The sequence below is a fragment of the Manis javanica genome, chromosome 14 (genome assembly GCF_040802235.1).
Source record: "Manis javanica isolate MJ-LG chromosome 14, MJ_LKY, whole genome shotgun sequence".
NCBI classification, from domain to species: Eukaryota; Metazoa; Chordata; class Mammalia; order Pholidota; family Manidae; genus Manis; species Manis javanica.
The window spans coordinates 54,981,097-55,008,215 of record NC_133169.1 but is presented as its reverse complement, the minus strand read 5'-3'; the positions used below and the strand labels follow the sequence as shown (position 1 = coordinate 55,008,215).

The 27,119-nt window shown below is 38.9% G+C and overlaps 1 long non-coding RNA gene across 6 annotated transcripts in view; it reads left to right on the top strand.

Annotated features, from left to right (window-relative positions):
* Positions 1-955: 955 nt before the first annotated feature.
* Positions 956-27,119, top strand: part of LOC108389385 (uncharacterized) — a 42,325-nt gene continuing 16,161 nt past the window's right edge. For all 6 annotated transcript variants that reach the window (XR_012124828.1, XR_012124827.1, XR_012124826.1 and 3 more), the window contains exon 1: positions 956-1,332. This is a non-coding gene — a long non-coding RNA (uncharacterized lncRNA). The remainder of the gene's footprint in view (positions 1,333-27,119) is intronic.

Genomic DNA, 27,119 nt, shown 5'->3' with positions numbered 1-27,119 from the left:
GCTGGCCTAGCCGCTGCTGTGTCCCCAGCACCTAGCACAGTGTCTAGCACCTAGGAGGCCAGTAGATACCTCTTCGTACATGTCAGCTTTCTATTATTCTTCCCCATCTCCTGATATTTTACCAAACATCCTCAGAAAAGGCTCTCTGTCCACTCCTCTAGGCCAGGAGAGGGCACAAGACACTGTTCCCCTGTGCCTAGAAGTTACCTGGTGCCCACACAGAGCAGGAGGCAGTGCCTCAGAAAGTCTTCTGCCCATCATTTACCACCAGCCTGGTCTGGCTAGGGTCTCTTTCCTAAGGTTGATGCCAGACTTGGGCTACAGAATGGCCATCTGGAGGGCCCTAGTTGTTACAAAAGTGTTTCCAGTTTATTTAGGCACCAAGACTGATCTCTAGGCCAATTAATAAAAGCAAAATGGCCACTGGGTGGGGTGTCTCCAAAAGTTGTAGATGTTGAAGAGTGATGCAGAAAGGACTGGGAGCCCCAGGCTTGGGGATGAGGCCAGGGCTGTGAAAAGTACTGTTCTAAAGGAGAAGAAGGGACCCTCTGGTCTCTGCTTGGCCAGGCTAAGCAGCCATCACCTGGACTGCTTCTGTATACACAGGATTTCATAAGATTCTGCAGTTTGAAGAGGACAGATAAGAAAGAGAGATATAAAAACTTTGCTTTTTTGCACGTTGCTGGTTCTCAGTGAGGGTGAGTTTCCCTTGACTTTGCCAACAGGGACAGCCTGGGCTCCACAGGCATAGGCCGCTGATTAAGCCATGTTGAGAGCACAGCCCTGGGGGGAGAACCTGCCCGGGAAAGAGACGCAAGGAGACGTGTAGTGTGTTGGGGGCGAGGCGGTGGGTGGGGGCGGGTGGGAGGGGGTTGGCCCCTGCCATCGCCAAGCGAGCCGGAGGCAGGAGCGCACCCCCTCCCGCCGTGGGCGCAGAGAGCGTCCTGCAGCGCCTGGAGTCCTAGCGCCCCGCGTGCGCGCCCGCCTGCTCCGCGCACCTGCCGCGGGCGCCTCACGGGCCTGAGCTGGAGGCTGGCGGACAGCGCGCACAGGTGGCGGCTATCGGGCAGGCGGGGCCCGGAGGGTGACGTCACGGGCTCGGGCCCCGGGGCAGAAATAGGGCGGCCGCGGCGGCTGTGGCTCAGCAGCGGGCAGCGGCGGCTCAGAGGGCCTGAGCCGAGGCAGCCTCCAGCGCGCCCGGGAGTCGCCGACCGCTGAGGAGAACGGCCGGAGGACGCCGGGCCGGGTCGCCGCCGCTTACACGGGCTCGCCCGCCCGCCCGCCAGCCCGAGTCCAGCCACCCGGTCTTTCCCTCGGCCCAGGTCGTAGCAGGTACGCGGGCGCAGCTCCAGAGCGGGCGCGGGGAGGGTGCCAAGCGGCCGCCGCTGCCTCCACCAACCCGTCCCGCTGCGCTCCGCCGGGGTCCCAGCGCCCGCGGCCCCGCGTCTCCCTGCAGGGCCCGGCGGGGGCGCCTGTTCGTCCTCCCCACCCGCGCCGGGACAGCCAAGTTTGCCCGCCTGGCGGACGGCAGGCACGGGCCACGGGACCCGGGCTCGGCCAGGATGCGGGGTAAATTAGGCTGGGGAGCCGAGGCTTGTGGCCCGGGTCTGCAGTAGGGACCGGAGTGACCCGGCTGACGAGCGGAGCAGAACCGCTCGGGCCGAGCCAGCAGCCGGAGCCGGTCTCCGAGACCCTGCCTGCAGGCGCTGCTCTTGGGCTCCGGACCCGGAGAGGCCTCGGCCAACTAGGTGAGCGGCGGCCCCTCGGCTCGGTCCCGTGCCCTTGGCCCCGGGCTGCGTGCGGGGCAAGCGTTCTCCTTACCTCCTTCTGCAGCTTTGCAGGGAAACTTGCGTCGCAGCCCAAAGCGCCCGCTCAGCTTACCTGGCCCCCACTACCCCGACGTCCACCGAGTCTGCGCACACACCCCGGCTCCCGGTAGCCCGCGGCTCTCGTTCGGCCCAGCTGGTCGCTGTTCTGAGCGAGCGAACCGGCGGGCGGTGTAACCTGCCGGGGAGTCACTCACTACCAAGCAGTTTGGGGGATGTTCAGGCTTGGTCCTGCCGGGGAGCGTGGTCCCTAGAGAGCTTGTACTGTGGATGATCTCCATCCCGCTTCGCACCTGCAAAGGAAACCTGCTTCAAGTTTTGGGGGGACCTAGGCGGTGCAGGCAGAGCACTGAGCTTTGGGTGCGTGTCTCCTTGAGTTTAGGGGCGAGCGCAGAGCACCCTTCGGGGCTTCCTCCAGCTGACAAAGCGGAGCCCCCAGCGCAGTCGCCCGCGGCCTGCCACCTGAGGACTTCAGCGACTGGCACTCTTGCAGGGACAGAAACCCTCCCGAAGGAGTAGCGTTTCTCATAATACGCCGAATGTGGGCAGCATCCGTGCAGCGCCTCGCACTAAAGGTCTTTGGCGCCGGCGGAGTTGGACCCCGCTAGGTCAGCGTGTGGCGCAGAGTCGGTCCCCAGTGCGCGATACCGCAGACCCAGCTCAAGATAACTGTCGCCGACATTGATGAATAGCGCTTCCGCAGCCTCTCCACCGCTCCCCTCTAGGTGTCGCTTCCGCCGAGGTTTCTTGCGAGCGAAAAACAGCGCCAGTAGCTTCGTAATTTGCTGCAAGCCTGTGCACCAGAAATTGTACTAGATAGGCCCCCGAGATACAAATATTTGTCCACGTTCTCTGGGCTGAACAGAAACAGAATCTGAATAGCAGACGGCACGGTAACTGTTAACCGAAATGTGCACCGGGAGTGAGCTTGTATCACCATCTGTGAGTGATCGGGAAAAAATCCCGACTCTTCTTAAAAGTCCCAAGTTATTTTCCTACCACTAAACTTAGGGGAAAGTCGGAGATGAGTTTTCACAGTGCTCTCCTCATCCTGGAGTGTGCTGGTTTCGGTGCTTACCCTTTCTGGCTTGCAGGACAGGCTCTCGTCTGGGCAGTGGCCAGGTGGCGCTCACCCGAGAAGCAACAGGTCAGGGGAGTGAATGATGTGGGTGATAGGATGCCAGAGCGCCAGCAGCCCTTAGGCAGTAGCTCAGATGGGAGATGTGAGCTGATGCCCCACAGAGCCCACGTCTGCTTACCGTCTTGGTTTTGTGAGAAGACACTGCCGCATCACTAGACCATTTCTGTTCAGACATACTCCTTTGAATGCTAGCTTTTTACCATGCTAGGAAGAAAAGACCTCTCCCTCTCCCAAGACTTCAGACTGAGCCAAAGGTCCTGCAGGAAGATAATTTCTATATATTGTTAATGTATTAAAATTGTTCATTGAGTCATTCCAGAGGCTTTTTCTCTCAAAAATTTTTGAGTGCCATCAATTTTTGTTAATTCTAGAAAGGCTCTTTTTCTTCCAGAGTGTGGCTAGCTTGTTCTTCTGGGCACTGGGAGAACTTTTATCCCTTTGTGTCCTGGGGGTGGGGGAGGGTGGGGATTTTTCCTGTTTGACCTGTCAATTACTCAGGATTCTTCCCTTCTCCTTCTAGGAAATGCAGGATTTTTCATTGTTGTTGAAGTGATCTTCATGTTGTGATCTTTTGACTTAACACTATATTCTAGAGACTGACATTAGGATTTCCTAAAATCTATTTTAATTTCTACTTTGCCTTTCTTGATATTTCTCTGCAAATTCAACCTTTTTGTGTTGCTTATATGTGGTCAGTTGTGTGCTTACTCACTTAATGAAATTAAGTAGTTATTTCAAGAGCACATCTGTCCTTACATTTTTCTATCAATGCTTAACACATGGCATGGAACTTCAGGTAAAAGAGAATTGCAGTTGAGGGAACGTGGTACTTAAGAGGTATAATGTAAATGTTGGAAGTGTGAGGGTTCCTGCAAGCCATTTGCGTGTGTGATACACATCATGGTAAATGAGAGTGTTGTAGATTTATACATTACACATAGACTAAATTAGGCATATAATTTATCAAATGTTGGAACAATTAACTATAGAATAGATAATTAATGGGACATCCACAGGGTTAGCCTGATATATTTCTGTGCCTTATTTCCCTGGGTTGGTATTTCAGGGACTATCTTAGTTTAAACCCTTTTCTTCCAAAAACCTTCACAAATCAAAACTAGGATCCTAAATCTTTCAGAAGAAATTAATATATAGCATCCTGGTTTTAGGTTAGGGTTTATATGGTCTTTTTTTCCCTTTTAACATCAGGCAGACACAGAACAGGATGGTTTCCAGTTGGTTCTGTTTGTTGATTGCCAACAGCCCATGTGTAAAATGCAATGCATGTCAAGTAATTGGCTAGAGAAAACACTTTTCAGTTAGAAAGGCTCAAAATGCAGGTGCCCTGGGGTCACAAACCTGACTGTTCTCTTCAAGGCTAGAGGGTGTCGCTTGGTTCTGCCAAATCGTTTCCATAATTTCTGGTCCTGTGGGTAACAATGGGAAGCCATTTCCATGCGGCTAATCCATAACTTCTGGTTCGATAATGTTACTGTGTATCTGAGTGAGAGGCTGAGATAGAGAACCTGCGAACAATCTCTCCAAAAGTGCTGAGGGTCAGAAATCTGACTCTTGCCAAACAGGCCTTGTTCTCAAAAGAGAAAAGAGAAGTTTGTATTAAACCCACTGTCAGTCTGATGTCAGTGCTTCTCTCTGGCCTCTGACCCTGTCAGAAAAGACTTCCAAGCTGGTGAGTGTTCTCTGGGGGAGCAGGCTTGGAATTTACATATGCACACCTATGTCATTTGCACGCTCATGACACATTTTTCCAACTTTCTTCAAAAAGCAGGGCACTATTTGGAATGTTACATTACACAAATTTGTAGGACCTCTCTAATTTTGAAGGCAAATAAATAATAGCTCAGATATCAGCTTATATTATAAAACCAGAAATCCTCTAGTTTCCACAAGGAGGGGGTAGATGATCTAGTGGAGCCCAACCAGTACTAAGAAAGCAAAATCAGTCTAAACAGAGAATGCAGTCATTTTCCACGTGTAAGTATGTGATAGCGTAAGGAACAAAAGTTGCCTGGAGGTCGGGTTGCTTGGGTTTTAGTCTAAGTGTAGCCTCTGACGTAGCCCCACACGCTCCCCTTCCTTCCAGGCCTCTGGTGTCCTGTGTGTGCAGTAGCCAGGCTGGTGCCTGATTCTCCTGAGCATGGAAAAGTGGGGGAAAGTGGGGCTCGGGGGGAAACCTGGGAGGAAGCAGTGAAGTACCTGTCTTGGGAACAGGATGTCTTATCTAGCAAGTGATTGTGTTTTATGAGTTGTTTGAAAGAAAAGGTAGTCCCAGCTCTTTTATGAGAACAATCTCAGGTAGATTTATAACCAATGTTAGGTCCATAGCGTGGACTGAATGAAGCTTATTGTTCAACTATTTTAAATCCATTGGACTATTGGATGCTTTGTGTTGTGCTGAAGTCTTAAGTCAATATCTTTGAAGTGTGTGTGGTCTGGGTTTTGAGGCCACATTGTTACCGTATTTCCCATCCCTGAGAAGATCTGTTCATTGAGTTTAGCTTTTGTTTTAAATATATTTTTCTAATTTACCATATAATACAGTCTGGAAATATAATATTTGCAAAACCAGAAAACAGATGTAGGTTTTGGGTTATATAGTTTCATGTAAAATAAAAAATAATTACATTCAGTAGGCATGAAATACTTCAATAATGATGTTAGAACACGGAACCAAAACATCTACAATATATAGCATGAATTAACTTGTCCATATTTGTGGGAACATTGTATACAGTCCCCAGTATTGCTAATTCAGTGAAAGTAGTCTTGTTAGAGATTTCTTTTGCACTTCCCCAATATTCTTGCACGTTTATGGTGGGCATGTCAGTGATACAACTAACATATATATAATGTATATAACTGTTGAATCACTATGTTGTGTACTTGAAACCAAGGGTTTAAATTTAGGAAGTGTCCCCATTAATCCAATTAATCACAATTAATTTGGACATCGACTTAACTTTGTGTTTAACTCAGACATAGCTTTAAGATGTCCAAAAGATACCAGCCTCCCTGTGGGCCAAAATTTCTATCCATATTGGCAGGGTTCTGGAAGCTAAATGCATTAAGTTCGAGCTGATTCATCTGATTATTTACCCAATACCATTCAAACCCAGAAGGAAAATGACTAAGACTTTTCTTGAAAGACTAATAGCCAAAAGACTCATCTCTTGCAGTCCCTTCTAAGTGTTATTTTTTTCCTTCACCTCCACCTGAATCATATTTTATAGTTATGGTTTGAGTTAGAATCCATTTACACTTAGTCAGTGCTTGTTCACCTTCCCTTGGGAGAATCAACAAGTATGCCCAGTCATGTCCCAGAAATTGAATGAGGCTTTGTCTTACTGTTCACTGGTTTCTAATAAGGATCTCAAATTCCCCCATAATACCCTCATCCAATGTGTGGGTTACTTATTACAAAACTCTGAAGATGCTCTAAAACTCACCTTTTACAAAAAAGACACAGTGTCAAAAATTAAAAACAAAAAACAAAAACCCTACAGCTCCTCATCTTATTTGAGATATGATATGCCTAAGGGAGGTAAGTCTCTTATCTCTAATTGACCATAAGTTAATGAAAGCTTCCCTAGGCAGATAACTAAAAGGCAATTCTGGAGAATTCTAGTTCTCGCCAAGTTTTTCAGACGTTGGGTTCCCACATTCTCTGAAATCATTTTCTCTCTTTCTGTTCCTGATATTAGACTGCACTTTGCAGACTGAAGTTAGCTCTAACACCCTTCCCTAGGTTTGCCTAATGCCATAAACCTTTCTCTGTGTGCATTTATAAGCCATCTGGTCAGGCTTATAGCTAATTAGACTTTTTTTTGATCCATTGGCTAAGCCATGTTCCCTCAAGGCTCTAGAAGCTGTCGTGGAACACATGAAGGAGTCACTGGCATAATTTTGGGGCCTTTCATGAATCTAAAGATCCTCTGAATGAATAAACTTTTGCTACTTACTGAAAAATACTCATTTCATCACAAGCTGTCTTACATTTCATGAATATTGTGAAGTTCTCCCTTATGTATTACTATTCATCACAGTAACTCAAACATATCAACACTCCTCTTATCAAAAGAAGGAGAAACAAATGAGTGGTTACCATGCATCTCAGAATCGTACATACACCAGGTACACTTACTAGAAACTCCTTAGAAAAATCTAGATGTGTATTGATGGATCATATACCTATAGGCAGAAATGAGAAATCGTTAATCTGGCTATTCAATTACCGACTTCATTTCATCTTCAGAAGGTAATCCCATAATAGGGAGTAAATCATTTCAAAAGACCAAACTGATTGCCTTTACTAGCAGTTTCCAATTGCCTAGAGAAAGTAAGTTGATTTATAAACAGAGTGTAGAAGTGTCTCAGGGTGTCTGTGACTTTAAGATGATTTGGAAATATTTAATCTCCCCAATCTCAGAAGGAACCCTAACACGCTGGACAAGTCAAAAACCTCTAGGCACTCTAACACTGCAAAGGAAGTTCCTATTATCAAGGTACTTAAAATAATCATTAAAAAGTGGCTGGTCTAAAAGCTAAGGGAAACACCCTGGCTCATTATCACACTGACCAGCCTGTCTTTGTGAAGGGACTTGTGACATGCTCCCAAACCAAGTTTTCAGTGGAGTTCAAAGAACCTGTTATAGAATACCACAATTCAGTCTCACACTCAGATAAAAAATATTGTACATGGTCTGGACATAAACTACTTAAAAGAATCTTTGACATTCTTAAGAAGGTGATCTGGCTGTGGCAGAGGAGGTCATGTGGAACTTCGCTAAGACCTTACATGAGATCATCCCACCACAGCATGAACAAACTGACCACTATTTAAAGCAACACTGGTAGGTAAGTTAAAAAAAAAATCATGGAATCTGTTTTTTGTGTGTGTCTCATTTGCTAAAAGCACAATTCTAGCAAAATTGTCAAGATGGGGCATGGACAGAAGTCATTAATGGCAGGACCCATGTAAATATTTTTAAATGAACTCCATGCTAGTACCTACTGCAATGGAATATAAATGTGCTCTGGTTGTCTGCTTATTTTCAGGATGGGCCAAGTCCTTTCCCTCCTGAAGGGCTACAACTCAGAAAATAGCAAAAACATATTCAATTTTATGTTTCCGACTCGGGAAACCCTAATCTATCTTTAGGGTCACTGAAAGTGCTATCAGTTACTCAAACATTCCACTGTCTTTGCCAGGGGTTGGCAAACAATGGCCCATGGGATAAATCAGTCTGCCAGCGGTTTTTTAAATAAAGTTTTATTGGAACAATAAATACAGAAACCTCAATTATTTATCATTTGACCCTTTATAAAAAATGTTTGCTGCTCCTAGGTGATCTGTAGCATCCTTGATCTTCAGGTAAATGGAAGGAGTTCTCATACTAATGTGAGCTGAAAATTCTAAAGCAGTTGAACTTCTCAGACTCAATATAATGTTCATAGCTATAATTACAATAAGATAGATCAATTGGCAGTTAATTGGCTCTCTATAAATTGGCAAAGTCCAACTCAGAAACCCAATAACAACACTTATGGTCTTTGGTTCTACTTTGTTGCAAGAAGACATGGTTAAGTAGTACAAAGAACTCAATCAGTACACACAGTTTTATCAAAAGTTATGGGCAGCTTTTCTTCAATATCCAACTAACCAAGCTTTGCATGAAATGAAACTTAGATACTTGGTCTTCTGGAATAGAGGTCAACATAAAAACAGCCCTTGCACCCTTTTGGAAAGAACCTTGTTAGGTACTCTGAACAACTGCTGCAGGGATGAATCTTCAAGAGGTTGGCTCATAGATCTGTGTATCCCAGTTGAAGAGATAAGTGTCATCCTTGGACCATCAAAAGGTCAAGCAGAGAGCTCAACCTTAAACAGGAGAACGACACAATCTATTTTACATTTTGAAATCACATTCGTGTTATTGGATGGAAAGAAAACTTGGAGGAGAAAGTAAAAAAAGGAAAATTTGTTAAATGGCTATTGCAACTGTCTAGGTAAGAGATACTTATGTTATAGTTGGTCACTTTCCATTGTGCTCGAGATAGGATAGATTGAAGACATATTTTAGAGTGCAGACTCAGTGATGTAACTGGACAATTTTCAAACAAAATATGAAAAGGAGAAATGAGAAATTGGAGGAAACTAATAGTCATTAAAGGAACTAAATCCCAAATAAAAAAAATATTTTGCTAGTCCTTTTGTTCCAAGCTCCAAAGTCACAAAGCCCACATATTTGAAGAGACAAGTTGAATTAAGTTGTTAAGGAAAAAAAAAATCCCTCTTGTATACAAACACTTGAGAAGACATAGTACAAGGGAGCAAGACCTAATGACTTCATTTTATAAAAGTTCTACAATTTATATGAACACTGAACAAAGAATGTCTGACAAATGGAACAGCTCAGTGTTACTTATTAATCCAGCTATAAATCTGACATAAAATATTACCAAGTAGATTCTTGAAGATTATGAAAAAAAAGTATGTCATGCCTAACCAGCATCCACTCAAGGCATATAAAGACATCTAATGTGATTTATCACTTGAAAAGATTAAAGGAGAAAATTTTATATGATCTCAGAGCTTTTCTCCTATGCCTCCCAATAATTTTCTCTGTCAGACATTAGGAACCAGCTCAGCAGCAAAACTCAGGTTAGGATTTTAACCCACCATCCAGATCCATAGATTCAGGAACCTCGGGGTAGGCATCATTCAAGTGAGGATGTGGGAACATGGGCCAAATAGGAGATATCGCCAATCAAGCTGTTGAAGGCTTAAAAATAATGAGCAGCCACAATGAGCTACAATTTCATACCCACTAGGATGACGATAATCAAAAAGACAGATAATGTCAAGTATTGACAGGGTTGGGAAGAAACTAGGGCCTTCAAGAACTGCTAGTTGGAATGTAAAATGTTGCAGACACTTTAAAAAATAGTTTGGCATTTCTTCAAAACCTTAAACATAGAGTTACCATTTGATTCATATCCTAGGAATATACCCCAGAGAAATAAAGACATGTCCATAAAACCCTGTACTTGAATGTTCGGAGCAGCATTATTCATGATAGGCAAAAAGTAGAAACAACCCAAATATCCATCAAATGGTGAATAAAATGTGGCATGTCCATACAATGATATATTAAGCAATAAAAGGAAATGAGGTATTATTTACAAGGCCTAACATGGAAAAGCCTTGAAAACATTGCGCTAAACTTAAAAAAACAGACACCAAAGTACATAGTAAATGATTTAATTGATACCGAAGGCCAGAATAGACAAATCTATAGAGACCAAAGTAGCGGTTACCTAGGGCTGATGAAGAGCAGCAGGGAGGGTGGGGATGGGGTGCTGATGCGAGTGAGCAGTGACTCTTAATGGGTATGAGATTTCTTTGGGGGTAATTAAAATATTCTACAGTTGATTACTGTGGCAGTTTCACAACTTTCTGAATATGTTAAAATCCCTCGAATTGTACACTTTCAATAGGTGAAGTGTATAGTAAGTGAATTATAGTTCAAGCTGTTAAAAAAATGATGACCAGGTGAGATAGTTAGTGATGATTGATTTCATATGAAACTGGGAATAAATAGATAGAAACCTACCGGGTTTTGTCTTTGATTTGAAGGGATAGCATTGCTGAAAAAAATCAGAAGCATGAACTGTGACATATGTGATTATTCGATACTTAAAGCAAACCCTAGGCTTCTAAACATGCACAAAAATCAACTCAAAAGACAAGAGGTTCCAAAGAAGGTGTCATGTCCAATGGCCACTTCAGATTCAAGGAAAAGTTTCTAAGAACAAAACAAGGATGTTCATACCGGGGCGCAGAACCAGGGTCCAAATAAGAACTTTCCTACCAGGACAGGGCGTCTGTACAATTCCTGCCCAGCAGAGCTTGACTGACACGGGCTGCTGAGTGCTGTTGTGTTTGCCACTCTTCCGTCTTCTGACTGGGGCTTTTATTGCTGTCAGCTGTTCCTGCGCCAGTGGTTTTTAATCTGTGTGTGCACGTGTGCACATGTCACGGAGCGAGGTGGGGCAGATAACTTGTCTATTAGTTTATGCATCTCTGCATCATGGGGAACCGTATGTAACTTAAAAGACAAGACTGTCCCACACCCAGAACAGCTAGACTCTGAGCTGGAGAGAGAAAGCAGATAGATGGGGCTTGAGGTTGTCTCCCTTGAAGAGGGAGTTTGCACTCTACCTGCATAAAAGTGGTGTGTCTGGCATATCCCCCCTTTTCTGCTTTCATCCTGAGAAGACAGGAAGGATGCAAGAGAAATGAGCAGCATCTAGGTGGCCGTAGGCTGGGAAAACACTAACGGATTGGACTGCCCAGGCTCAAAAGCAACCATCAGGGAAACAGAGATTATTCCAGACGGATCGTCCTGAACCCATTATATGCTTGGGACCCCGACCACCCCTTCGTGCTGAACGGTGGCGGGTCCTGCCGCAGCTGCAGGGGGGGAGAAGGGAGTGTCGCGCGACCGGACTGGCGTCCCGAGAGCCCCTGCGCTCTGTCCTCGGATCGCCGACTTTTATTTTCTCAAATGGCATTTGGTTGTTTCCAAGAAAGAATCTATAGATTCAGCAAGTAGTTGTAGCTTTTCCTACTCCTCCTTTCCACTTTTCATATCTCATTTTTCTCCATAAGTATTGATTGAGACAACCGAGTGACTACAAGAAAAGCTAATTATGTGCCCGAGGTAATAATATATAACAAAAGAATAGTGGTGAAGGGGCTTTCTTGTTTCTGCCCTTACTAGAAAAGGGAATCAGAATTTGTTTATTCCATATAGAAATATTGAAAGTAATGGATTCTATGTATATGCAAATATGTGTTTATTATGTATTTGAGATCATGAACATTCCTAAACCATCACATATTTATAGATTAAAAATTATGCAATATTCATCTATTTCTGTTTTATGAAATATTTTCTCTGGAGTGGCATTTATTTTTGCTAGCAGAGCCTTTTCTACCTTTAAAGAACTGAACATATTTTTTTTCCCATTTGAAGCATTGTAATTTTATTAGATTTCCTAATACTGAGACATCTTTATATTTCTAGCTGATATATAATTGATATATATTAGTGGCTTCTATATTTTTAATATAGACTTTTTTCATTGATAATTCATCAATGACACCAATTTGTGGTTTTTACTTTCTGACTTATTTTGTCAGGTTTTACTATGTTATGATGGCTCTGTAACTATAAACTGTGATAATGTTAGCCTTATTAATTAGACTAATTTGGGAAAACTAAAAGTCTTTCTAGCTGTCTGCTTTCTAGAACAGAATATGTCTTCTTGAGAGTTTGATTTAATTCACCCATGGAAATGTTTGTACACAATCGTCTTAATAGAGATCCTGTTGACAACTTGCTGTGTCCCTATAATAGATTTAATCTGTTTAGATTTTCTATCACTTCTAGGTCAGCTTAGGTAATGTAGATATTAATAGAAAAAATTTCCATTTCACTGAAGTTTTCATATTTACTGAATTAGGTGTCAGCTTCTAATCCATTTGAAATCCTTTGAAGTAGTTTTTACACTTATTTCTTTTACATATCTATGTATATACTGTCTTTTAAAATATTCTGTTATCAAGTATTTTTTCTTTATATTTTAAATGAGTTCCATTTTTTCTTTCTAATTAGAATTTTATTAATTTTTGGATTTGCTTTGGTTAGGTATATTTTATAACATTTTGAATTTAATATTGTATTTGTCTTTTTTAGAAATTCAGGTGTTTATCATTATATATGATACTCTATGCATAGCTTTAGTCACTGTGTCACATAAGTCCTATACCACAGAATTTACTAACATATTTTATACATAATTCACATATTGGATTCATTTCTTATCAGGATGAAAGTTGAGTAAGAGTAAAAACAAAAAAAATTTTGAACATAGTACTTCATGTTTTGCTCTTCTACTTCTGTTATCCAATGATTGATAAATGTGGTTTGAGACACTATTTTGTTATTTGTGTGTGTTTCATGGGCACTTGAAAGAATGCTAACACATTAATATATATAAAATGCATTAAAAAGTATGACACCTAAGCACTATATTATGAAAGTGTTTTAAATTTTTTACTTGTTAATTAAATCTTCTCTATCTTTATTTTCTTAACATGTTCTGAGCTGATAAAAGGGAAGCTAAAATCTCCTTTGTTGTTAATGTTTCTCCTACTTCTCATAGGTTTATCTTTATGGTAAATTATGCTGTAATTTTATGTAGAAAAGTTCATGACTACAATACGATGTGGGTGATATTTTTCATTATAAAGTGTCCTTTGTTCTTTTAGTATTTTTCTATGAATTAAATATTGGATATTTTTATTAATTTTTGCTTTTATTTGGATTACGTTTGTGTGTCTAGATTTGCCCACCATTCTACTTTTCTACCATCTCTAATCATTTGGCTCAGATGAATTTATAGTCTATAGCAAATAATAGGGTTGTTTGACAATCAAAGCTTTCAATCTGATAGTTTGCTATTTCCCTTTTCAGGGATGCATTTATTCTATTTATATCTATTAATGATAGATGTGCTTTACTTTTGTATCACATTTGAAGACAGACTCTCTAATTTTAATGCTAAAAACACTCTTTTTGGTGGAGGGCTTGTATTGTCCTTGTTTAGTTTCTGGTGTATTTTATTTCTATTCTTTTGTTCTTCTATAGTTTATTTGTGTAACTCAATATAAACCAATATCTACACTCCACTGGACTGTTGAGGAAATCAGCATTCAACTCTTATATTCTGTTCATGTCCTGATTTTTATTATTTTATAATTTGTACTTTATATTTATATTTTGTTATGTATATCTATTTACAATATATTTTATATATTATTATTATTTTATATTTTATTAGTTATTTTATATTAGTTACATTTATATTATTTTATATTTTATGTACTTGTCAATGCTTTTAAGGTTTTTAAATTTTTCTTCTGTAAATATAATATTTACTATTCTTTAAACTTCACTTCTATATTTAAATGGATTCAATGTTCATTTCCAATATTCATAATATGCTAAGTATATAATGGACCAGAATTCTCCATGCAGTTTTTCAGTAAGGGTTATTGGGTGCTATATTTTTGGGTTCTTATATATTCTAAAAATGTAAGACTGCTTTCTATGTTGAATGAAAATTTGGCTCATACAAATGTTGAAATATGTTCCCATACTAAGTGTAGAATGTGATCTATAATATCCATATATTTTTGATTCATTAATGAAAATATTTTCAACCATTCTCTAAACTAGAGAGAACAGTATAATGAACAAACTGAATATTGGATGTGGAAAAGTGAGACTTCAGCCTGATTACTTTTCCTGTAAGTGACTTGATTTGTCTCAGAGTTAAACATATTTTTTTAATTGCTTTTTCCTGGGACACAAAACATAATGTCATCTACATATTCAGATACTCCTGTATTTTAAGGAAATTTTCTTGTATCATATTTGAATGAATTTGGGTTTCTTTTTAACTGGCTCTACTCTTTTCCTCAGTACAACAACATTTAATGTGTTGAATATTTTATTTTATTCTTTTGATTTTTATTTTATTTGAAAGATATTTTTAATATTCCTTTTTTTCTTTTGCCATATCCATTTTCTTCAAGCATCTGTTTTAACTATAACCTAATGAACAAAGGGCTAAAACAATGAGTGGATTTTTTTTCATTCACAGAAGGCAAACAATGAGAGAAATCATCCCTTTCATAATCAAAGAACTATATGCCCTGTGCGCTAAAAGCTGAATACTCAAATGAAAGAATGTCTTTAATGTTTTCATTATCTCTTTTCAATGACATACCACCTTCTGTTCTTCTGAACTAATGCTGTGATTCTCTTTCTTTCAAATGTATTTTCGAATGTCCTTTCAGAAGTTTCTTTACCTTGTGTAGTGGAATGTCCATATTTTCAAATACATAGCTGAATCACTTTTCAGATACTTGAAGGAATATTAACTGCTTACCAACTTCATAACTTCATTGTTTAATAAGTGAGGCATTTGCCACAGTAAGGTCAGAGTTTTGCTCTCCATGCACACGGCATCCTTGGGCCTACAGGAGTCTAGTGTTTTTTTTCCTTTTTTACCTTTGCACAGACCTCCTGCTGATTTCACTCTGGTTATTATTACTCACTTTGAAAGGGAGACCTTTTCTCTTGGCCAGCTTGTTAAAGGAGGTGTTGGGAGCAGGTCGGGCAGGGGAATGAGCTGGTCAGCACACAGCTCCAGGTTGCATGGGTAGCTTTCTATCACTTTCCTACTAGACATTTACCCGACAGCTGTGTTCAGTCTGGGTCCAACCCAGACTGGCTGGAAAACGCTGGGCCCTGGGAAGACGGCAGGCATTTAGGTGTGATTTGGCTGGAACCCCTCTTTCCTGATCAAAATCAGCATCTGCAGGGCTGTGTGCTCTGTGCTTTTCTCATACTTTCTAGCATGTTGTGAACCTGTCTGTTGCCTCGGCCATCCTTGCCTTACTTTACACACCAGCTTGTCAAAGCTTCCCTGGAGTCAGGGAGGTTTCCCTCCAGCACCTTTTGAATCAAGGGGTCCCTGAATTGGACCCTCAGAGTATGGAATGCAATTTGAAGGGCTTTGCATGATGTTAATGATCTGCATGTGCTATTGGACTTATATTACCACCCACCTCACTTTTTCCTGTATCTCTCTTCTTCATAGAGTGTGGCTTTTGGTTGTGGCTGCTTTCCAGGTTCATCAGAAATAATAATTAATAAATTATTATAACATATTAAATGCTCACATAAGCAATCTTCCAGACTTTTCCAAGACTGTATGAGGCAAAAGTCATTATCAGTCTCATTTTACAAATAAGAAAAATGAGACACAGATTGATTAGGAAATCTGCCCCAGATCACACAGGTAGCCAAGGACGACTAGGTACAGTGAGTATGATTTGAAAATACTGTGTTTAACTCAAGTCACTCAGGCAGTCTGGCTCCAGATCTGATTTTAGTCTCTATATATTCTATATAGTTCCAATTACTGATTTTTGTTTATTTCAAAAGGAAGATCAGGACGTAGATGCCTTTATTTCAGAAACTGGTGTTGGAAATCCTTCCAACGTTTAAAAAATGAAAGCACTTTGATGTTTTCAAGGTCTTGGATGAGAACAAATGGATAAGAGACACTGGGAATTTCATTTCATGATTATGTTCTTATTTGCATAATCCTAGGAGCTGAGTCTGAGCAAACTCCAGCCTATGAAGAGTTAAGCGGTATCATGGCTTTTAGTTATCTTTAGCACTAAAATGTGATATATATCTTCTTAATTGTAACATAATGCTTTTTAAAAGCTCAATAAGTTTCATAATGACAATTCAACTGTAATACAGTAGAGTTAGAAGACTAAGAAAAAGAACATGAGTTAAAATGGATACATGACTTAAAATCTTTTTACTAATGTATAACAGCAATAGAGGATTAATAAAATTATGACCTTTCTATGTACTGGAATATAGCACATCTCTGAAAAGGGATGTCTATGCATATTCATTAATAGACATGATCTCCAAGAATGGTTGTGAATGAAAGAAATCATTGGGCAATATGACCTTATCTATATAAAGTGATACAGATATAATACAGCCAAATGATAATATATTCATAGAACACTGAAAAATATGTATAATAAAATATTGATTATAATTATCACTTGAGGAGATATTTAAATATTTTTAATTTCTATATTTTATGTATCTTTTAACTTTCTAGGAATGATGAATAATCTATACTAACTGAAAATAGGTATAATGAGTATAATTTGAAAACACTGTGTTTAACTCAAGTCACAGGCACATCCACCTAAAAAAGGATGAGATAAAGATATTTCCTAGGACAATAAGAGAAGAGCTAACCAGAGAAGGAAATGTGTGGATCAAATGATCAGATGGGCTTTTATTATTCCAGACCGAAAATCTGGTGTGGGAGTGTGTTACGGTTGGGAAAAAACAGATAACAAGAGAAACCCAGAGCAGAGTAGTGAGTTGTACTTTTGGCTTATGTAAGTACAGACTAGAAAACTCTAAATCTGTTTAAAGAAGTCTGTATACAATATGTGCTACCAGGTAGCAGGCTACAAGTGGTGGAGGGAGGGGTTGCCCACCAACTTCTCAAAAGAGCCTTTGTCTTTTTAGCAGGGAGATGGGAAACAGCTGAGGGCAGGGCATGCGTTCTGCATAGGGCTTTCAGGCAAGGAATGAGGACCTGTTGTTCAATAGCCAAGGAAGTATGGGTAAGACTCAGGGGGGTCTGTGCCAAGAGAACCCAGGTGGGTGCATGAGGACCAGTAGAACCCAGCCAAGGTGAGTGAACCAGTCTCGAGTTTACCAGCACCACATGTCAGCAGCAGGTGACATTAGGGTGTCCAGTGACTTTGCAGAGAGGAAACTGTCACAGAGACCAATACTTCAGAGGACAGCACAAAGTATAACACTGGAACTCTTGAACACCACTTTTGAGAGGAAATAGGAAAATAATTATATAAATCCTGAAGATATACCCCAAAGAGACTGAGTTACCTTGAGATGCCATAAACAGGAAGAGTCTGAAACCATTTCAGTTGGCCATGTAAATTCTGACTCCTTATTTCCAAGAAAGTTATGAAGACTGGAGCAATTACAAAAGTTAGAGAAACTGCATTTTATTCATAATCTAGTAGTAGGACATTATGGGCAATTATGCAGTCTTGGAAAGTTTTCTCCTTTTCTTAAGAGAATATTGAAGTGACATGCAAATGAGCAAGTCTGATAAGCTGAGGTTAAACCCTTTTGAATTATTTTAGAGTTGAAGTATCTCAGAGGTAAAGGTAATTAACATTCAAAAGACTTACCATAGGTTTTGGGGTAATTGGAATGGGTAAGGGTCAGTCTCTGGCCCCCTGGTAGACCTAATCCAGACCATCACTGTCTTAGTCTCTTCTGGCTACTGTAACAAAATGCTACTGACTGAGCAGCTTATAAATGACAGAAATGTATTGCTCACAATTCTGGAGGCTGGGAAGTCCAAGGTCAAGCCACATGCTGGTGTTCCTGCATCATAGCTGGGCCCTTCTTGCTGTGTCCTCACACGGTGGAAGGAGCAAGGGATTTCTCTGGAGCCTCTTAAAAAAGCCCTAATCCCATTTGTAAGGGCTCCACCCTCATGACCTAAGCACTCCCAAAGGCCCCACTGCGTAACACTGTCATCTATGGGACTTAGGATTGCAACATATGAACCTGGTGGGAGACACAAACATTCAAGCCAAAGCAGTCAGCGCTCGGAAATGATGACACTGAGATCTAACTAGTCTGCTGCTGTGAAGGATAGTTGAGGACGATTATTTCACTAATGGGAGAACCAGGCCTCAAAACTGGATAACTGGGAATTTAAGACACTGTAAATGACTGAGCATGACTGAGCATGAGGGAAACATCTCCAGAAAACAAAGAACTAAAGATTTTGAAGAAACAAAAAAGAAGAAATTCACGTTAACAAAGGTACAGGTTAAACTAATGTATAGTAAAAGGTTTCTTGCAGACCCAGAGATGTGGACAGGCTTCATTAGATGTAAATTTCAACAACAGTGTAAGGATGTGGCCAGAGGTCTCAGAGCTATAACAGAAATATGGAGAATTTACATAAGGTTTAACTAAATTCCCAGTTTCTCAGACAGAATGATGTTTCTGGTAGACGACTGCCTTGTACTCTGACCTAGGATTTATATCTTCATCTAACATGAAGGGCAATTAAGGAATATTTTTCCACCCAAAACTTTTCTTTGTGTGTATCTTGATGCACTTCATTTTCAAGCTTCTAAATGTTTTCATTGCTTTGTTTGGTTTTACCGAAATTTCCTTCTCAATTAGCTCTTTAGAGTATATTCCAATTTGCTAAGGTTAAGACTTAGGTCCACGCTTTTTTGGAACTGTCAATATAGAGAAGAGCCAGGTGTCTGGCAGTAGTGTCCACCTGGTTGTGTGTTCCTAGAAGATTTGGGAAATTGGTTGGAATCAGCAGTAGAAACCAAGGCAAAATGTAGTCTGAACTAATGGTGAATCCCCCTTCTTTTTGGATACTTTTTGTCAGGCAGGAACATACGGGCTGGAGCAGAGACAGGAGAGTTTCACTATTATCTGTTCTCCCCTTCCACTAATTACAGCACCCTCCCCTTTTATCTGAGTACGTAGCTAGTAAATGGAAGACTATCAGTTCCACTCTCCACTCTGTTTAGGAGTGGCCAAGGCCAAGTGACCCTAAGGTAGGTGTGTGACTTTGAGGGTATGCCGTTAAAGAGAAGATCATGCCCTCCCTTCTGCTTCTTCCCTTTCAGTACCTAGAGTGCCTCATACTAGCAAGAGCTTGGGCAACTTATATTGATTACTAGATGGGAGATTCTTATTGTACAAGGCAGAGCAACCCAGTGGAAAGATTCTGGGTTTCTAATGACTGTGAAGCCTCCCCATAACCCTGGACCAGTTCCTAAAATTTTACATGGGAGAGAAAAAAAAGTCTACTTTTTAAGTTATTTACTCAATCCATTACAGCATTAAAATGAATTTTGTAGGTTGCAGACGAAAATCAGCTAGAAACACAATAAACAGTTTTAAATGCAACATTTGTGGAATCATTCATCTCTACACCAAGTCTACTCATATCCAATGCATCTGGAGAAAATCTAAACTCTTAAGATCAAGGCATTTAAATTTTCATGAAAACAGTGTCATTGTCGCTTAGCAATAAGCCAAGATAAACAGAACATATCTAATACCAGTTTCACCTAATGGTCAGAGAAATAAGATAATTTGTGTAAAATTGCAAATACGTAATATATCCTAGACTTAAATTTCTATCTGCTCTGCTCTAGAGCTTATGGCTTAATCACCACCATTTATTGCATCCCTTTCTTATTATAGAGTTAAATATAAAATGAGCATGCATTTTTAAATCCATAGTTGATCATTTTAGTATTTTCTTCCAATTGTCAAGAATGTAACAATTTTTCTCTTTTTTAAACAGTACTTCAGGGGGAAAAGTTTGAGAAGGAGTGCCTTAGGTAATTTTACTTTTAAAATCCTAGGAATTTTAATATTGAAATCTAGTCCATTGACTCCATCCAGAATAAACAGTTAGTGTTAATGACATTTTTTTGATCCATCATTTTTCCATTTTTAGATTTAGTATATATGACTTTTTCTTGTAAAGGAGAATAGATAACTTCCATTTGTTGAGCTTTAAGCCTAAGGCACTGTCTTGCATATATTTAAATAAATATTTTATTATTTCAGTTTTATGGCAGGCTATTGAGTAAGTAGTATTCTCCTTTTACAGAAAAGAAACTGAGTTTCAGGGAATAAAAACTAACCAAAATATAAGTGATGCATTAGACAGTACATATTTGGAAATAATAAAACTTTAAAGTTATGTTACTTCAGTACAAATAAAAATGTTTACTTCAACTGGAAGGAGAATATTTTTCCTCATGTTTTTCCAAAGGAAAGTAACCCACTATTATAGCCATCCAATTCAGAATTCATCATAAAAACTGATAAAAATTTCCAATTTCAACAATCCATTGAAAATTAGTGGAATATGAAACTACAATATTTCAAACTTTTATGTAAACTTAACTACACCATAGCCAATATATGCTTTATAGAAATAAAAAGTACACAACCATTCCCAGGAATATACATACATATTTATACACATACTTGATGCCTTATATTTTTTGAACTAACACAAAGACTTAAAATATGCAAAACTTATATCTAGTTTCTACATTGTACATCATATGTGAGGTAAGCAAAAGTTCTAAAATGATATAATCTTGCCAACTGGCTGGTGAAATTGGAATGTTATTCCTATTTTATCTAAGATCAACCTAGAAAGATTAAGTATTTTGTCTAAGGATGACCAGCTACCAAAGCTGAAATTTAAATCAATTCTGAACTAATTTCTAAAAGCCAGCATTAAAATCATACAACTCCACAATCAAGAACTGTGGTCTATTGACAACATGTAGATTTAATTGTATTGGCTTGTATTTAATTTATTTTTCATCAAGGCTGGTTTTGTATCATTGGATAGAATATTTGGCCTTTCTCAGGGTAGCATCTATAAAACAGGAATCCAGTTCTGACCACATAAGGTTGTGGGCAGTATCGAAAGTGATATGCTAAGTACAGGCACAGGTACATACCAATAAACAGTAAAAAAAAAGGTTGTTAATGTTTTATTATTAATTCGATATCACTTTTTAAAGTGATATTCAGTTTTCCATTTGAAGATATAGACAACTTTTCCAAGGAGGAAATGTTAAAGGAAAGAAAATATTTTTCAATAAATTGAAAGGGGTATAGATCCATAGGTAAGAACCATTAGCTACAAGCCCCAAGAAGCAAGGTATTCTACTTTTTGCTACGTATATACCTTTCCATTGTTTACCACAGCACCTAGCACTTTATAAGCACTCAATAAAGAGTGCTTTATCTCATGAAAAGAAAAAGAGAAAGACAGAAACTATATTTGCTAAAAAACTTTTGATAGATTTCATATGTTTAGGATATAGACACTGATTTTTCATAAATGACATTATTTGATTACATCAATGTTGAAGGCAAATTAAACAATAAGAGCCTCACTAGAAATATTAATTAAAGGAATTTCAATCTTTGACACTCCTTTCCAAAGAATATTAGTGGACTAAATGAAGAAAGCTAAATTCAAGCATGCCTGTGTTCAAAGCACAGCTAACTTTGACATCTTGTCAAAGCTAATGTTTCAGGGTTCTAAGCAATGACCTTTCTTAATATTCATTTAAAAAAATTATCAACTATATAAATTTTTTTTTTAAATCAGAGGTAATATCTTTTGAATCTAAGAAGTTATTCACAGAGGTGCATTCTATCATATAAATATGAAAATGCTTATATTATTGACTGTAGGGAAAATGGAAATTTTATGACCAGGATTCTCGCCTGATTCTAACCACTCATTATATACATACTTAGCCTGCTTCCATGGGTGGATGTAAGTTGTTTCCCAGCCTGTAGAGCTCCGTCCCTACTCCCAACAGCAAACTGTCAGTCACCAAAGTATCTGCCCAGAGGAAGGGTGGAGAGGAAACACACAAGTGCCTGGAGGTAATTGGGCACGGTGTCCGCCAATCACCAGAGAGAGCTGCCTCCTGAGTCCCCAACCCCCATGCTACGGAGCAGGGGAGAGAAGCTGCAGAGCTCCAGTCCTAGAAAGGGAGAAGAGAGCCTTGTGCTGAGGAGCAGCAGAAAGCGGAGCGGAGCCACCAGAGAAGGCAGGGCCTGGGGCAGAGACTGGAGCTGGGGCAGAGACTGAGATGGGCTGACAGAATTACAGCGCTGACCTACTGCTGCACGTATGAAACTTGTTATAAGACCCTTTTAACCCACAATGTTCCATTGTCGTTATTCTGGTCTCAGCAAATTCATGGTGAACTTGCCCCAAGCAGGGAACCCCCCTCCTCCCAGAGCAACACTGACACAGAAGAGTCCACCAGAAATAAATTGTAAAGGACAAAAGACCAACTTGGAAAATAAAAAGTTTGCAACTAATATTATAAGCAAAGGGGCATGTTACTGTTCTTTCAGCTCCCAAGGAATTTCATTTCTTGGAATTTTCCATACAAATAGCCTAACAATTCAGAGAGTTTATTTGCAGCACTTCTGTAAAGGATGTAGTTTAGAAACAGGAATAGTTAGATAAATCCTATTATCTCCATACCATTTTATACTTAGAAGTCATTAAAATTGATGATGAAAAGATTTAGAAAATATGTCAGGTGAAAATAGAGAGTTCTTAAACATTATTTAGAGCATGATTCCATTCATAGGTCTAGAGGGATATAGAAGAAAACATACCCCTGGTAAGTGGTCTGAAATTAGGATAGAGGATTTATAATTTTTATGTAGAACCCACTTGTTGTGCTAACATTTTTTTGTCCCACAAAAGCAGTTATTACTCCCATGAAGCTTTCAAAAGAATGAAAAGCATCTGTCATATTAAAAGGGAAAATGGTATCTTATTAAAGTGTGTAATTTTCTTTTGTAATTTTGAAGTGATGCTTCTTTGTCTCTTTTCAGCTACAAGCAAATTCAGCAAGGGTTTAATCTCAAGCCAACGTTATTATGAAAGAAAATTTAGTATTCTGCATTCACAGTAGCATGAGAATAGTACAGGTGTTTACAGTAACATTTATGACATTCGTATACAGTATAAGAATTTCTTTATGGAGATAATTCTTCTCAAGTGAAAGCCTAATTTTAAATACATTCTGTATCACTTTTCAGAAGTCTAAAATCGATTTACTTCTCTTCAAAGGAAGATCTGAGATGTTTTGAAAACATAGCAAAGAACTTACTAGAACATTTTTTGTTGGTCTTAAATTGAGTTGACTGTTAATTTGTTCAGAATTTTATTGATGTTTCCTTGAGTAATAGAAATATAAATAATCACACAACTTTTAAAATCATTATCTATGATTTGATTCAGAAGTAACCATATTATTATTTCTTCTGCAAAAAGGAAATTCTTATACATGCATACAACATAATGCTAGAAGTCAATCTTTCCAAAAACTATTGTTTTTGCTTACTCTGTAGCTTTCCTATTATAAAACATATTTTAATTTTGCAAGTGAAAACATATTTCAAATATGTTAATTTGACAAAAACAATGGATTTTATAACAGTTTAAGACACCTATGCAAAAATATGACACATAAAATGATGAGTAGGCACCATCTTCCAAGTTAGTATACTTCTGCTAATGCAGCAGAAACAGTGTAATATTACACAGTAACAAAGATTTCCTGAGGATTCCAGAACAAGACAAAGAATATATATATAATAAGTCAATGACCTGGACAAAAGCATTAAAGGTATTTGCCATTTTGAAGGTTTTTGCTCCAAAGCAACATTTTAATTTAAAGTTTCTTGATAATGCAATGTTACCGCTTCATGTTTGCAGCTCAGCCGTTCTAATTACCTTGCCTGAGGGAGGCACACATCCTTTCTGTGCCTTCAGGAAGATGAGAAATGGAGCCAGATTCCATTTCCCTTCTCTTCACTTCACTTGCCTTATTTCTTGGAGCGTCTTTTGAAGCTGAGAAGGAATAAGAAATTGTGCCTTTGTTTCTGAATGGAGTTAATCCCCCTTAGAGAAATTCCTCTGATCAACCGGCTTCTTATTAGGGTTGGACATTTTCTCTTGCTTCAGAACTTTTCTGTGGAACTTACAAAAGTTTGGTGAATAGTATGCACTAAGAATAAACACACTGTGTTGATGTAATTGGAATTACAAAACAGCTCCTCCAATTAACATAACATTTTCTTCATTTTTTAAAGCCATCCTTCAGTAAGATATTTTTGAGGTAAACTACAGAAAACTTCAAGATCATTACAGGTTATGACTGAGTTTCTTTCTTCCTCTATATGAATGAAGTACCACTTCTGAAAAAGCACAGCTTCCTTTAATTGTCCTTGGAAATTATGAACCCTAGCATTATATGCAGTTGGTAGATTTACTGGGTGTGATCAAACTCCAATTACATAAGCTCCAGTTTGATATGATCTGCAAAGTTAATTCTATGAAAAATGTTTATTTGTAAAGTAGAATGTCTACACTTTTTTAAAAGGGAGGATTGGTATATGGTTACGCAACTAGACAAGATTGTACAATGTGATTTTTAAGCATAAGAATTAACACTGACAAAAGTATATTAGCTTTGGTTGTAGAGTCATGAGTTCTAAACTTGGATTTATTGATTAGCTCAGCTGTCCAGATGGAACCCCTTTTTTTTCATTCAACAGATTTATTCAACATGTATTTACAAAGATAACTTAGAGTGGAAGTTCAGTAACTAGTAGTTTATTTCCCTTCCCCTTGTCAGTGTGGGTCCCTTTCTCCCCATCTCCCTTTCACCACTCCATTATCACTTGTGTAATAGATTTATCACAATAGACTCTAATTGTTTATTTTTCTAAATGCACCAAAATAATGTAAGCTCCTTATGCCCAGTGACTATGGCTTATCTCATATCATTATCCTAGCTTTTGGACACAGGATAGTTAATGTAGTCTTGTTGATCTGAATAAAATTACATTTATTAATGGTCAAAAGTGCCAAATACTCTTTATGTCTACCAAGCAGCCATTCTCTCTTCTTTCCAGCCAACAGAACCCTGCTTTTGTTTGGACACCAATGTGTCTATCCCCAAACCCATTCCTTATGAGTGAAGTATAAGGAGATGTCTCCTGTAGAAGGGCTTTTGGGAAAAACAAGAGGCCAGAGTGAAGCCAAGAGAAGATCCCAAGTCCTTTCCTCCCTAATGCAGACACTATTATGCAGGTATGTGAGGCTTAGAAGTGCAGGGTCTATCTCGTGACCCAGAGGGGAGATGTCACTGACATACAGAGATTGGCAGACAAGAAAGCTATTAAAAAACTTGGTCCTTATTTACCTCATGGTGCGCGCGCACACACACACACACAAATAGAATCAAAATCATATCACCTGCAACTAATGACAATTTTACTTCTTCCTTTCTGATTTGGATGCCATGCCTAATTGCTCCAGTTAGGACTTCCAGGACTATACTGAATAAAAGTGGTGAGTGTGGGTATCCATATCTTGTTCCTGATCTTAGTGGCAGAAACTCAACAAGAAAGCCTTGGAATTGAACCATATTTTAGGCCAAATGGACTTAACAGGCATATATAGAATATTTCATTCAATAACAGAGGAATACACAATCTTCTCATGTGCAAGCAGAACACTCTCCAAAACAGATCATATGAAAGGACACAAGGCAAGTCTTAACAAATTGAAGACTGAAATCATATCAACTATCTTTTCTGACCACCACAGTTTGAAAATAGAAATCAACAAGAAGAAAGCTAGAAATTTTACAAATACATGGAAATTGAACAATACACTTTTGAACAACAAATGGGCCAAAGAAGAAATCAAAAGGGAAAATAAAAAAACCTCATAACAAATGTAAATGGAAAACAATATAACAAAACCTATGGGATCTTTCAAAAGTACTTCTGAGAGGGAAGTGTAAAGCAACAAATGCATATACTAGGGTATTAGAAAGACGTCAAGCAAACTAACCTTATACCTCAAAGAACTAGAAAAAGAAGGACAAATTAAGCACAAAGTTAACAGAAGGAAGGAAGTAATAAAGATTACAATGAAAATAAATGGAATAGAAATCAATAAAATAAAGGGATCAGTAAAACTAAGAACTGCTTTTTTTTAAAGAAACAAAATTAATAAACCTTTAGCTAAACTAAGGAAAATACATAATACTCAGACAAGTAAAATTAAAATGCAAAGAGGAGACATTATTACCGATATCACAGAAATACACAGAACATAGGATCATAAGAAACTACTATGAATACTTATACAGCATATAGTATAGGTCTATAAGTAAGATAATCTAGAAGAAATGGATAAATTCCTAGAAACACACAACCTACCAAGAGTGAATCAGAAAAAAATATATGTGAACTGAGCAATAATAAGTGAAGAGATTTCCCATAATCAACCTCCCAACACAGAAAATCTTGACACCAGACAGCTTAAGTTGCAAATTTTATGAAACATTGAAAGAATAATTAATGTCAATCCTTTAAAAACTCATCCAAAAAATTGTGAAGAGGAGGGAGCACCTCCAAATTCATTCAACAAGGCCGATATTTCCCTGATTCCAAAGTAAGGACACTGCAATAAAAGAAAACTATAGATGAATATCCCTGGTGAATATAGATGCAAAAATTCTCAACAAAATATTAACACAATGAATTCAAGGAATATGACCGTGACCAAGTAGGATTTGATCCTGGAATGCAAGGATGGTTCACCATACACAGCGCCTAGAGTTACAGTGCACATTCTTCCCAAATGTTCTTGTAGAAGGCAGTGAGTTTGACTCCTTGGTGGTACTGTGTCTCATTCACCTTAGTGTCTCTGACCCCAGCACATCATATAACAGCATTTCATGCATGCTCAAGAAGTGTTTTAAAAGTAATTATTTA